Below are 12537 nucleotides of genomic sequence, written 5' to 3'. Positions count from 1 at the left end.
ACTGTTCGAAAAATAAGACAACCAAATACAGGAAAAAACTTCTTCATAACCATAAATGGTGTAATGCAACATTTAACCAGTGTAAATTTGGGATTGTATCACCGTTAGACCAAGCAGAGGTTGTTTACTTAGCTTGTCTTTAAGTGTACCAGATAGGCATTATGCATTTAGGAATTCATAACAATATACTTCTAAGACTTAATTGCCACTGAATGAAATCAGTTTTGTGTTGATTTCACCAGCGTAAATGTAGTGTAATCCAGCTGTGAATCAGATCAATTCAGACAATGTTACAGTAAGACATTCTGGACAGATCATGTGCAAATTTAAATTATGGAGTATCTAAAATAAACTCCAATATATACTTGTTAAAGGAAAGATTACTTATTGTCTCTTTATGTCTTTCAGGTAGCTATTACTTTCAGTAATTATTATTTAATATTTATATTGTAATGGTGTCCAGAAGTCCCAATTCAAATCAAGATACAATCCACCATTCAAGTCACTACTTGAGCATTTAATAAGCAGAAGCACTTAGCCGGGGGGCCTTTCAGTCTAGCTCTTGGAAAAGTGGAAATGCACAAATGTAATGAACAACAGTATTAACAGGGAAAAGCAGCAATTAAACCCTGTTACTGTGAAAAACTGTGTATACTTTGTTTAGACCACTGAACTCCTGAAAGGGACAAACAGAGGTGGCTGTTTCACCGACTGTTCTTTCAGTTTAGCTGCGTGTTGTTGCAGTATTTATGAGCATACCTGTTCAAATATAAAAATAGAAGTTTGAACGAGAGGAGTTTGGACTTGGTGTCTGCTGTGAAATCATGGTTTAAATTTTCAGTAGGATCAGTTGCATGGCCTCACTTGAAAGACTCATTATCTAACTCTGTGTTTTTTACTTTGTGCACTTAATCTGTAATTATTTGGTAACTGGGATACCAACACTGGGAATTAACGTTGCTGGGGACTCTGTTGAAGCTGTAATCGAAATACTCTCTTGATATTTATAGCACTTTTAAATCCCTGGGATAACTCCTGGTATTTTCTTAATTTGTATAGATAGTTGTATCTTGTCTGTATAACATCTTCAGGAGCTGTGATCTAGCTAGCTAGCTAAAGTTTCAGTAGTCTTTGACTAGGCTTTCATTTTTGATGGCTAAAACGGTAAGTGAAATAGTATCTCAGACTGAAACTAACATTACTACCGTAGATTAACCATGGGAGCAACAGTTGCTATAAATTTCCCACACCCATCTATCACCCTGCTGCATTAACAAATGCATTGGGCAATCTGCAGTAAACATTGCCACAGAACATTTTCACGTTTAAAAAGTTGTGATAATTCATGCATAAAAGAGGTGCCTGGAAGAGTTCATGATGGAAGACATCAGTCACAGACAGCCATTCGCATTAATTATGGTAAGGATACATTACTGCATATTAGGAACGATCAATTGTTCGCATGAGATAAAAAAATCAGTAATTTTATTATAGCACCAGTGTAGTGCACTACAGTGAGAAATTAAAAATCTGTTGTGAGTGGGGGTGAAGTTCTCATATTGGCCTTAGTCCAACGCTGACTCATTTGAAGAAAAATGGCTTATCTGAATGAGAAGAAATGGAAGTGATTTAATGTTTTGGGAAATACATATACATATATAATTTTGTTTTACAAACTCTGATGGTTGCATTTAATTTAGTTTAATTATTTAATCCTAGCCATAGATGTAGTCTCCAAAGAAGGCTGTATGTGAAAATAGAGAGATTTGTAGAAAAGTAAAGAAACAATGAGCAAGTATTATTACCCTAGTAAAAATGCATGCTTATTTTCTGTATCTGCATACAAATTGGATACTTGAACACACAATTCCCATACACAGAGAAGAAGTTTTAAATAAAGAACAGTATTGTTAAATGTAGTGGACTTTTACAAATGTGATCAACAGTATGTTTTGCTCCTAAAGATTAAAGCTTCTTCATCCAAAGCCCTGTAAGAAACTGGATGAAGCAAATGATGGTCCTGAACAGGAAATATCAACTGGAGTTACTTTCAGGGACTGGTTAGAGTTTAAAGGACTTTTCACATCTAGTTGTATGCTAAAATCAGTGGCAGGTCATCACTAACCTGACATAACATTTTCCTTTGCTGTTCAATGGCTCATGTAAAATGGCATTTTTTAGCATTTTTTTCATCTCTCAGTAAACAGATTACCATAATAAAATGATATCATAATAACTATCCCACCTGAGCTGGTGGCAGTCCCAGCAGAGGAGCCAGGGATTAAACAGGCATGAAGATAAAACTACCTCTGTTTTAGACATTGTCTCTGTGGAACACAATTAAGGAGCATAAGGTGAGCAGCATGTAGAAATCCACCCTGCTGTCAGCTTTGTGTGCCGTTTTGTGGCTGAGCAGAACTCCAGGCTCCAGGACAGTTAAAATGGCATATTGTGTACACAATAGGTTATCAAATACTCATTTCAAACAATCAAGGAAATTAAACAGAAAAACATTTCCATCAACATACTGTCATGATCCAACAAACACCAATACCCAAGTCGTGTGACCTACAGTAAACCCACTGTTTGCTTTTCAAACGTATTTGCGCGTGACAGCTAACAGCATTTTCGGTACCATCGTCTTGTACCGAGGGTGTTGAAATACTCGGAGAGGAAACACAGCCGTATGCCGTGGTTTCTGTGAAACGGTGTGACCATGTATGCGGCACTGTTTTACTTGTTGTTTGGATCGCCATTTAATATCACGTATCGTAATATCAGTTAATATCATCATGTCTGGGTGGAGGTTGTTAGTTTTCCCCGCGATGTGCTGGTTTCCGCAGATCCCGATAACCGAAACGCCGGGAGCGCCAGGTGCAGCCCGGCAGCGCCCAGGGTGGCCGCGGACACCGGGCAGCCAACAGCCGTGCCGTGCCAAGCGCAGCGGTCCATCGTTCGGGGCTGAATGCGCCCAGGCAGCCAACGCGCCCCTGCAGAAGGCAAGCTGCGCCAACACCGCGCGGGAAAACCAGCGACGCCCGCTCCCTGCTGCGTTACCGGGCCGGGAAGGGCCTCCCCAGCCGCGCCGGCCCCATCCCAGCCCCCGGAGTGGGCCGCACGTCAGGCGGAGGCGCGAGGTCCCGTTCTGCGGCCGCTGGACGCGTCCCCGCCGCAGCGCCCCCGCCCCGGCCCCGGCCCCGGCCCCCGCTCGGCTCGGCCCCGCCTCAGCGCCCCCGGCCGCCCCGCGCCCTCACTGCCCCGGCCCCGCCCTGCAGTCCCGGCCCCAGCCCCCGGCCCCACCGCGCCCCATTCCTCCACAACCCGCTCCCGCCCCCTGCCGAGCCCGATTGGACGCGGCGGCCCGTCTCTCATGACGCCCCTGGCTCGCGATTGGCTGCAGCGCGGCATCCCGCTCTCAGCCCCACACCGGTCGCGGGGGAGGGGAGGCCCGCGGGAGCCGGCGGCGGCGGCGTAGCCCGCCCGTCCCCTTCCCCCTCCCGCCGCGGCCTGTGGGGGCGCGGGCGCCGCGCCTCCTGGTCCCGCTCCCGCCTCCGCCCGGTCCCGACCCAGCTCCCGCTCCGCCCGCCGCCGCTGCGGTGCCTCCCCCGGCCTGGGCGGCAGTGCGCGGCGCCGGCAGCCGCAGGGGCGCGGCGTCGTCCCCCCGGTTACGCCCCTCTGCTCCCCATCGCGCGTCCCCGCCGGGGCATTGCCCTCGCCACAGCTCCGCCGCCTCCCCGGACCCCCTGCTGCCCAGGCCGGGGAGGGGGGGCGGGAGGCTGAAGCGGCGGGAGAAGAGGGAAGTGTGCGAAAGGAGGCGGGGAGAGAGGGCGGCGGCGGCGGCGGGCGGGCAGGTGAGGCTGGCAGCCATCCCGCTCCCCTCCTGCCCTTGGCGGCGGCGGGGGCGTGCGGGGCGGCGGCCGCGCTCGGTCGGCGCGGCCGCGGGTGAGGAGCTGGCGGCGGAGCGGCGGCGCCGGGGACGCAGGCCGGCGGGCGAGGCCGCGCCGCCGGGGCCGGCCGGGTGGCGGGGGGCGCTGCGGTCTCGCCGCCGGGCGTCGCTCCTGCCGGGCGGGGCCGGCGCGGCTGGGGGCCGCCCGCGGGGCAGAGCGGGGCGTGGCCGGCGGTGCGGGAGGGGCCCGGCGCCGCCGCCGCCCTCCCCACGCGCGCACGCACGTCGCACGCGCCGCGCCCGCCCCCGTGCCCGGTGAAAGCTGTTGCATTTCTCCCCCCGCCCGGCGCTCGCCGCACTCCTCTGCCCCTTCCCCTTCGAACGGGAGGAAACTCGGTGGGCTCTAGCGCGTCCCCGCGGGGCCGGAGGAAGCCCCGGCTGCCGGAGCGGCGCGGGGCGCCCGACAGACAAGGTAAATCGAACGGGGACGGCTCGGGGAGCAGCGGCGGCAGCAACGGCAAAACCCTCCCTCTGCTGAAGGGGGTGGGGAAGGAGGAAGGAGTTCACGCTTCATCTCGATATCCTGTTTTTGGCCTTTATATTTCTGTGTTTTCCGCCTCGCGTAGGGTAGCTGCCCTTTGTGTTTCCCCCTCTCTGGTCGAAATGCCGTGGGCATGAGCGTGGCCGCTGGTCGCGTGGAGGCTGAGGAAGGCGTCGGGGGGGACCGAAAGTTCTTGAGTTCCTCGGGCACAGAAGTTTCTTTGTTCGGCTGGAGAAGGTACTGAACTGAAGCTGCTCGACACCGTGATTCTGCCGCTTCAGCTCCTTCCTCCCCGAAACGATTGCTAGCCCTGCGAGTGTAATTAACTTCTCGGGAAATAAGAAAGTCCTAGAGGAGGTAGTAATCTTTTATTTAATCGAAAGATCTCGAGGCTTGGTGCTGCCCGTGTCTGCCTTTGCTTGTCTGTCACCTTGTTTACTGGAATGTCGGTTAACGTCTGGCCGGGCTTCTGGAAGATAGCTGTTAAATTGCTGTATAAAAACGTGCCCTCGTAGTCCTCTGTAATTGCTTGTGTCAGTTTTTCCCCTCGACTGCTGCCGCCACCTCTTCCTCCCCTCCGCCCCCTCTCTGTCCTCAAGATGACGAATTGGACTGCATATTTTTCAGCTTGTATAGCAGAGGTCTGTATTGCGTCTTGATCCTTGAAAAGTTTATGTTAAGAACCTCAGGGTTTGTTTTTTTTTTAAAAAGTCTGACTTTTTAAAAGTGTGTGCAGTTGAACATACAAGTTTATGTAGCCTTGTTTGGTTTTGATGACTACTTTCTCCTTTATTGTTTTTGAAAGGAGTCCCGTTTGAAGCTGTTGGAGGGAAAACAAAACGTGAAGCTTTGGTGTAAGGTTTTGTACTGCTGGTGTCTGTTAAGTTATGCCAACTAACTAGTTGCATGTAGTGAAAGCAGTATTGCTCACCACCAGATGCATTTCACATACCTCAAAGAGGCAGTTATTGCTTAGTTCTTTCATGAAGGCAAGGAATTTCTCGTAGTATGAATGTTCAAAATGAGCTAGAAGCCATAGCTCTGTACTGGCTTATCTAAATTTTTGTTCCTGTTTGTCCAACTGGAAAGGAGCATGCTGGTTAGATAGGATGTGTGTGCTTCGGTCTCTCGGGTGTCTGAGATGTGTTGGTATTTGTGAGGCTTGGACAAAGTAATTTCTGCACAAAATTTAAAATACTCCAACTATATAGTTCTTTAACAGCATCAAGTCATGTAGTGTTTGAGGAAAAAGTTACTAATCCAACTCCATCTGTTTTGGTATGCCGTGAGGAAAAATGTTAACATTTAGCTGACCTGAAGTGGCTTTTATGGCAGATCACAAGGAAGTGTTTTGGCTTGCAATTTATAGACCTACCTTTCCAGGCGGCAGTAAGGGTTATTCTTGGGCATCAGAAAGCGCTGAACAAAATAAATGGCAGTGAACTTTGGTTTCCTTATATGGCTGATGCTTGGCAGAAAAGCAATGAGGTCTAAATAGAGTAATCCTTTTACAAAGAGCCATCACTCTCCAAAGCAGTGTTTCAGCCCCAATAATGACTTGAGATTCTTGGGGGGGGGGGGGGGGGGAAGGGGGCAGGGGCGGGGGTTGTAGCAGTGCATGACAAATTCAGTTGTAAACCACTGTGTTGGTAATGCATGCAATTTTGTTTCTTTTCAGACCTTTTGTGTTTCTCATGATGCACTTGATATTTTTCAATGCCATGTCGAAGAATAGATCCTTGTAGTGGAGCCACAACTTTTTACGTTAGTGTTTTGTCACCATGGTAGCTATAGATAAGGCCCTTTTTAATGAGGAAAGTGTAATTCAGTACAGCTTATAGTTAATCATTATATCGTAGAATGCCATTCATATTGTTAACATAGTTTAGGAGTTATCAAGAAGTGTATTCTTTCTTGAGATCATCAGTCTCAACTAAAAATCAGTCTGACACTGATAATTCATGTTGTGAGTTATGTAAGTATACACATGGTAGCTCATGTTGCTTGACACAACACTTTCATAGGTACGTGTCGATGGCTTGGGGAAACATTATTTTGGCCTGGCTGTGTCTTGCTTAGGCATTAAATTAAAATGAAGTAAACATCAGTAATTTTAGGTTGGTATGCTTACAGTCAGAGAGCTGTAAGTTACAGCATACGTCATACAATGGAATATGATTTTCATTAGGATAATTATCATATTAGTAAAAATATGAATAGATTTGTCTGATGAATAAGCTGCCCAGTAGATAATGTTTGGTATAAATGTAGTGCTCTTACAGGGCACATCACATTTGTATGGAATTGAGGGGGCTCTGCAGAGAATTTATTATTAATTGAAAGTTGCATAGTGTGTTAAGCTGGTGGTGTAAGAAAACAGTGTTACAAATTGTCATCAGTGAAATTCTTTCTGAGTCTGTAGTCCCAAGGATAAAGAGCCATGGTTGGAACATCAAAGCGAAGGAGAGGCTTGCACAGATGTAACATACATTATACGTAGCATGTTAGCAGTAGTTTCTAGAAATAGAAGGGGATGGGAGCAAATTCCTCAACTCAGCTTTCCTGTAGGGGTGTAATGAATCAATCACTGGCAGTCCGCTTTGTTTTCTTGTTTTGTTTTTGTCCTTCCTGCTCCCCAGCAAAAAGGAAAATCTTCTAGGGAAAATGTTATGTAAAGATCAAATGGTTGATATGTTATCTCTTCAGCAGATCTCCCTATAGAATAACCTGATCTGCTAAAGGATGGTCTGGCATTTACTACACATAGAGGAATTACAAATCTAACCTTTTCTGAATGCATAACTAGTTGAGTTGACAGAAAAGCTACTGTTATGGATATGAAAAAAGTAGACACTATTCCTATGTAAGCATGCAAATGTTGATGGTGACAGTTGGTGTAGGTGGTTAAATGTGAAAAATGTGGAAAACAAAGATTTAGAAACATCACCATTTTGCCTTGTGAGCTTTTGAGTAAGTAAAATGATGTCAGAAAACACTTTTCAAATTGGAATGAAAACATTGCAGGTACAATATTTATCAGTTTCTGTAGTAAGTAATCTATAGATACACCCTACACACCCCTCCGTTCAGAAGGTGCAGTGTCTTTTGGTAACCTTTTACGTTGCTAGCTTAGTGTCTTGGAACAGCTGTGCAGGCCAATGCACACTTGTGAGGTATAGGTTATGTCTTCTATAACTTCCAAAAGTGTAATTGACTTCGGGAGTTTTGCATAATGTTTTGAATGCATAGGGGTTATCTTTTTGTTCGTGCTGTGGGTAACTTGTGAACAATTCTGTGGTGAGTCACATGACAGACTCTGGTCCATTTCTGGACAAGAAGTACTTCTTTGGTGGGATGAGGGCTTGTGAAAGCGTGTAATACGGATTTCATGCAGTCCTTACAGTTCTCTTCATCTCTTGGGGAGCAGCTGCAGTGTACCACTGCAGTTTCCAGCTGTGAAGGTGACATGCAGAACCCACTGTATCAGCACAGCTGGCATGCTTGTCTCCTGCTGAGTAAATATTGGTAAAAATTAGTGGGCCTAAACAACACTGCCTAGTGCACTTTAGCAATAATTAATTATTAAGCAGTTCTGTTGAGTTTAAGATTATAAGAGGACAGGTAATCGAGAGATAAACTCGACTGCTTTAATGACAGGCTGGGTATAGTTGTTTTTGAAGGATTGTTTTAAAAATTCCTTTATTGAACTACTTCTTTATTTCTAATTAATACAGTATTCATGTATTGTGAGTAAAACCTTATAAATGTTAAGGTTTGAAAGTAAGGATGCTGATTTAGGAGAGATCTATAAATCTCATCTGCCTAAGAAAAATGAAAATGTGAAGATTGCTATGCTGGAATTGGTAGTATTTATATTATATAGTAGCCTTTGGATAACTCTACTTGTCCTGCTGTGTAACCTCATTAGTTACTAGTTCTTTTAAAGATACTTGTTTCTCTGATGCCCAAATTTCAATATGGCTATTTGGCTTATTGCTCTGTTTAGTTACACCTGTACTTCCCCTGAAGGTAATACAGAAGCATGATGTTGCAACACTAATTGCACGTTCCACCTTTTAAAATACATCCTGACTTTGTATAATAGAGAAATAAAGTTAAACAAACCTCTTCATTGTGTCTGAATTACACCAGACTGAAGTGTACTTACACTGGAGAACATCAGCATTGTGACTAGCTTCTCTAGGGTAGTTTAAGTCAAAAAGTAGGCTAGTTCTTTCTGTATCTGGAACTAATTTGTAGATGACTTGATACCAAGCGATCATTATACATAGGAACAAAAAGTGATGATTGAGCGGAGTCCGAGGACAATGTGAGTGATCATGGCTGCTGTGGCTGTCCTGGAGGTTGTAATAAGATCAGAAGGTAGCTAAGCCTTCGGAGATTCTTTCATTTGAAGGCTTGATCTTATTAGATAAGATATTTTGTACTCTTCTCCCCTTTTTGTCCACTTCAGTAGCAATGAATGGGATGGTCGTACTGTTCTATTTTTTGGCATGGCCAGGAAAACATTAGATAACAAGATTTGTACATAAATCTGATTAGGTCGGTGGGGGAATGCTTTGTGCCTTGACTACTTATGATAGTAAGGACAACTGCTGTCCCTGTAAGAGAAAACTTATCAGAAAGAGGGTAAGTGATTCCAAAATGCGTGACTTTTTTCATAGCTCTCATTTTTTAAATAGCGAATATTATACACTCTTGTATCTTTTGTAAATAAAGTATGGTTTCTCAAACTTCTGTTTCACACTTCTGTAATTTAATTCTGCAAGCATAAGGTTATATTATGTATGCAAAGTAAAACAACTGCTAAAAACAAACATTCTTTTAAGATTCCCTTACTTAGATGCACATTGTGAGAATAGTAACTGCTAGAAACTGTAGGTCAGTATCTTCAGAGTGATCAGTTTGGAATTCAATGGGTGCATGAGCTCCCTTTCAAAAAAAAAAAGTCTAAGTACACTGAATTCTCCAAGTTTGTATAGTCCAATACATACAGTGTTGTGCTTCATGTCTCGTAGACCCTGTCATGAAGTTGGCTGGGGAGGAATAAACATAGATAGATAGGTAATGGTCCAAGTAGTGAATTTTCTGACTATTCTGGACTATCACACCCTTCCAATGGGAGAGACTGCACCTGTTGGTGTAGGTATTTCCTTTCTAGGAATGAACAAGTAGGAAGGAAATACTTGTTCGAGGAGTGCTGAGTTTTATGTTCTCTTGAACTTAATATTGCACTCGTGAAGTAGATGGTTGGGGGTATAATTGTCTTCCTGTGAGCTCCTAGCACTCAGTGGCTACTTCTTGTGTCAGTTGTCTGGGGCTATCTTTCGGAGCAGAAGCAGCTTTAAAGTGGTTTGAAGTGTTAGTAAAAGTTACAAATACTGGAAATAAAACACTTGTAATTTTACCCTTAATTTGGAAGGGTGATATCTCCCTGTGAGGTAGCCAGGGCCTTATTCTCCTTGGTGGGGAAAGCTCCAGTGTTAATAATTAAATCAAAAATATTTGAAATTCTGTTAGTATTTTACAGGTAGCAGCAGAACAGTGGTCTTGGTGTCTGAAGGTGCTGTGCTTTGAGTTTCACTGCTGCCTTAGGAGCCTACTCATCAGCTTTCAACTTGAGTTGGCATGAGAAGTTCCTGAAGTAGCTGCACAGGGGGCTCTGTCTTCCCGGGTGGTTCTGGAAGAAAAAAATTCATGTTCTTCCATAGTCTGCTGTCCCATAATGTGGGTTTTAAGTTTAGTGTAGTTGCAGAAATTTCTTCATCCTTCCTTGTTACTCAAAATCATAACCAAGAAGACTCTCTAAACCAAATGATAGTTTAAAAAGCCAACATTGGTTTACTGCAGCGCTGGGTGACGAAGGATTTTTTCCTCCTAATATACACACCAAGCTACTCTAGGGTACACAACAGAGTATTTGCATATTCATAGTACATAGCATATTCATTGTCATTCACACACAGGATTGGTTACACGTTTCTGGTTTCTAATGTAAATCAGTATGCATCCTCAGACAGCACCACTGAAGCTTTTTGTGAGCTAGTGTAGTCCCCAAATGGGGTGTTGCCCTCTGTCAGGGGACTATTTGAGTCGGAGGTCCTGACTTCCCACTGCTACAACCACAATTACTTCTGTCATACTTTAAACTAATTTTCTGTTGTTTGTGGATTGCAACGCTATCAGCTGGTCTCCTCTTAGGGCCAGAACTTCCTCGCTTGAAGGCTTCTTTTGCATAACACAGGTGTTCTTTTCACCATCTTTTTTTTTTGTTTTCCAACCTCGTGACATCAGCAAAAGGTGTGTGTGTATATGTGGGGCTTGTTTCCTCTAAGTAAATTGCTTAAGTCTTTGGTATCAGGTTCAGCCTTCCAAAATAACTGTGGATGTCATCTTAAGCGTTTGGGTGGTGGAAAGTGTTTCTAGGCTTGTCTGGAAAACTTCTGGTAGGCTGCTTAGGAACTTTTTGAAAACTTGTGGCTTTTCTCCCCACATGTGACTGTAGTCATCCTGGCATTACCTTCCTTGAGGGGAAAAAATGATTGTTTAGAAGAACAACTCAGTTGTCGGCAATTTGATCCAATTACTGCAGGTCTTCTGTCTTTACTTTACAGGTAACCCTGAGGATAAGATGGAGGTTTATATTTGAAACTGGATATTAGAGAACTCTTAAATAATGATGCTAATGCAAATTATAGGGGTTTTTCCCCTCTGTGGAAGCATTATGCTTAATATTCTGTGCTTATGCACGCTTGTGGCAAAAACAAAAAAACTCGACTGCAGAAGTATTTACAAGGTTGAGGTCTGTATTTTCTTTAAAAATAAACCAAAAAGTATGGTAGTGTAGCGGTCTAAATGTTTCGTGACTTAAATGCTGAGTAAATACTTGCTTTCCATGCTCATGCTACAGAGTATAATATGGAGGTGTTGAATTTATTTATTTTCCACTGTGGCCTGCAAGGTAGGTGTACGTGAGGGAGGAGATGAATGTGAAGGCAGCTGTTGATGTGCACTTGATAATCCTGCTGCTGGTACGTTTGCTTGCTGTGGCAAGTTAGTCTCTGGTGACCTGGAATGTCAGCTTGATAGTTAGCTCCTTTTAGGAGAACATGCTCATTTTGGGTTACTTCTGGTCACATAATCATATGTGATGTTAACCCTGAAGCTGCAGATCATTTAATTTCTGAGGTATTCTATATTTTTGGGGGGTTGGCAATAAACTTTATCACTGAGGGAGAAAAATCTCAAAAGTTCACATCTTTCTGATTCATAGCTATCCAGCCTTTATACCATTTGTTTCAGTTGTGCTTTATTAAGCTTATCCAAGGTGATTTATTGTAAGTAATTAATGAATTCTTTAGTAGATCTCTTTCTGGGAGGAATTACAGGTGGAGTGTAGAATGCTAGAAAATAGTATTTGGAGCAAGCCTAGAATTTTACTTGTAAGGTCACTTTTGTTGGTTCACATATGGGTGTAGGCAAACTATTAAAAACAAGGTAACAATTAAGTAAGGACTCTACCAAGAGGAGAAAAAGATGATTAAACTTGTGTGTTTCCATCTTTGCTGGGAATGTGACAGGAAGGGAAAATAAATTTGAACTCTGAATTTGGCAAGCTGTCTGGCTCTGATTCTGATGGATAAGATCAGAAATGTTGATACGGGGGAGGGAGAAACTATGAGAGCATTACTGTTATACTATACTATTGTTTAACTATGGTGCATCTTATTTGTGTCTTTTAGGAGACTTCTTTTTTCTGAACAACATTTTGTGAGGGAGGGAGCTTTCTGTGGGTATTAGGAAATAGTGTGCTTCCAGTGCATTATTCTTTCTTAATCTAGACATTAATGCTTTGGATCCAGTACCAGAGATTACATCTAAATAAGTGAAAATATAAACAGTACAAGTACTAGAAAAGCAAGATAGACTTAACATGGATTTTAATAGACTTGGGTTAGAATAATTTACTCATCTTAGTCATCTGGGTAGGCTCCTCTGTTTTTCAGGAGCACTTACTTTAAATGTCTTGCTTTACTGAAGCAAAGCAGGAAGTGCTGAGGATCATGGCATTCCTGTGTGTTTTTTGCAT

At 43.9% G+C, this 12537-nt stretch overlaps 1 protein-coding gene across 11 annotated transcripts in view; it reads left to right on the top strand.

The window, feature by feature from the left end:
- The first annotated feature begins 3583 nt into the window (after positions 1–3583).
- ERBIN (erbb2 interacting protein) overlaps positions 3584–12537 on the top strand; it is a 122644-nt gene continuing 113690 nt past the window's right edge. For 4 of the 11 annotated variants that reach the window (XM_037373210.1, XM_037373215.1, XM_037373214.1 and 1 more), the window contains exon 1: positions 4408–4664. The gene's annotated coding sequence lies outside the window, so the exon portion shown is untranslated. Of the gene's footprint in view, positions 3852–4206; positions 4359–4396; positions 4665–4707; positions 4785–12537 lie in introns of those variants that run through there. The other 7 variants (XM_037373208.1, XM_037373213.1, XM_037373212.1 and 4 more) reach the window with 6 other exon arrangements.

This window comes from Falco rusticolus, chromosome Z (genome assembly GCF_015220075.1).
Source record: "Falco rusticolus isolate bFalRus1 chromosome Z, bFalRus1.pri, whole genome shotgun sequence".
Taxonomy (NCBI): Eukaryota; Metazoa; Chordata; class Aves; order Falconiformes; family Falconidae; genus Falco; species Falco rusticolus.
The sequence above is the reverse complement of the archived record's forward strand: the minus strand, read 5'-3'. Positions and strand labels throughout refer to the sequence as shown.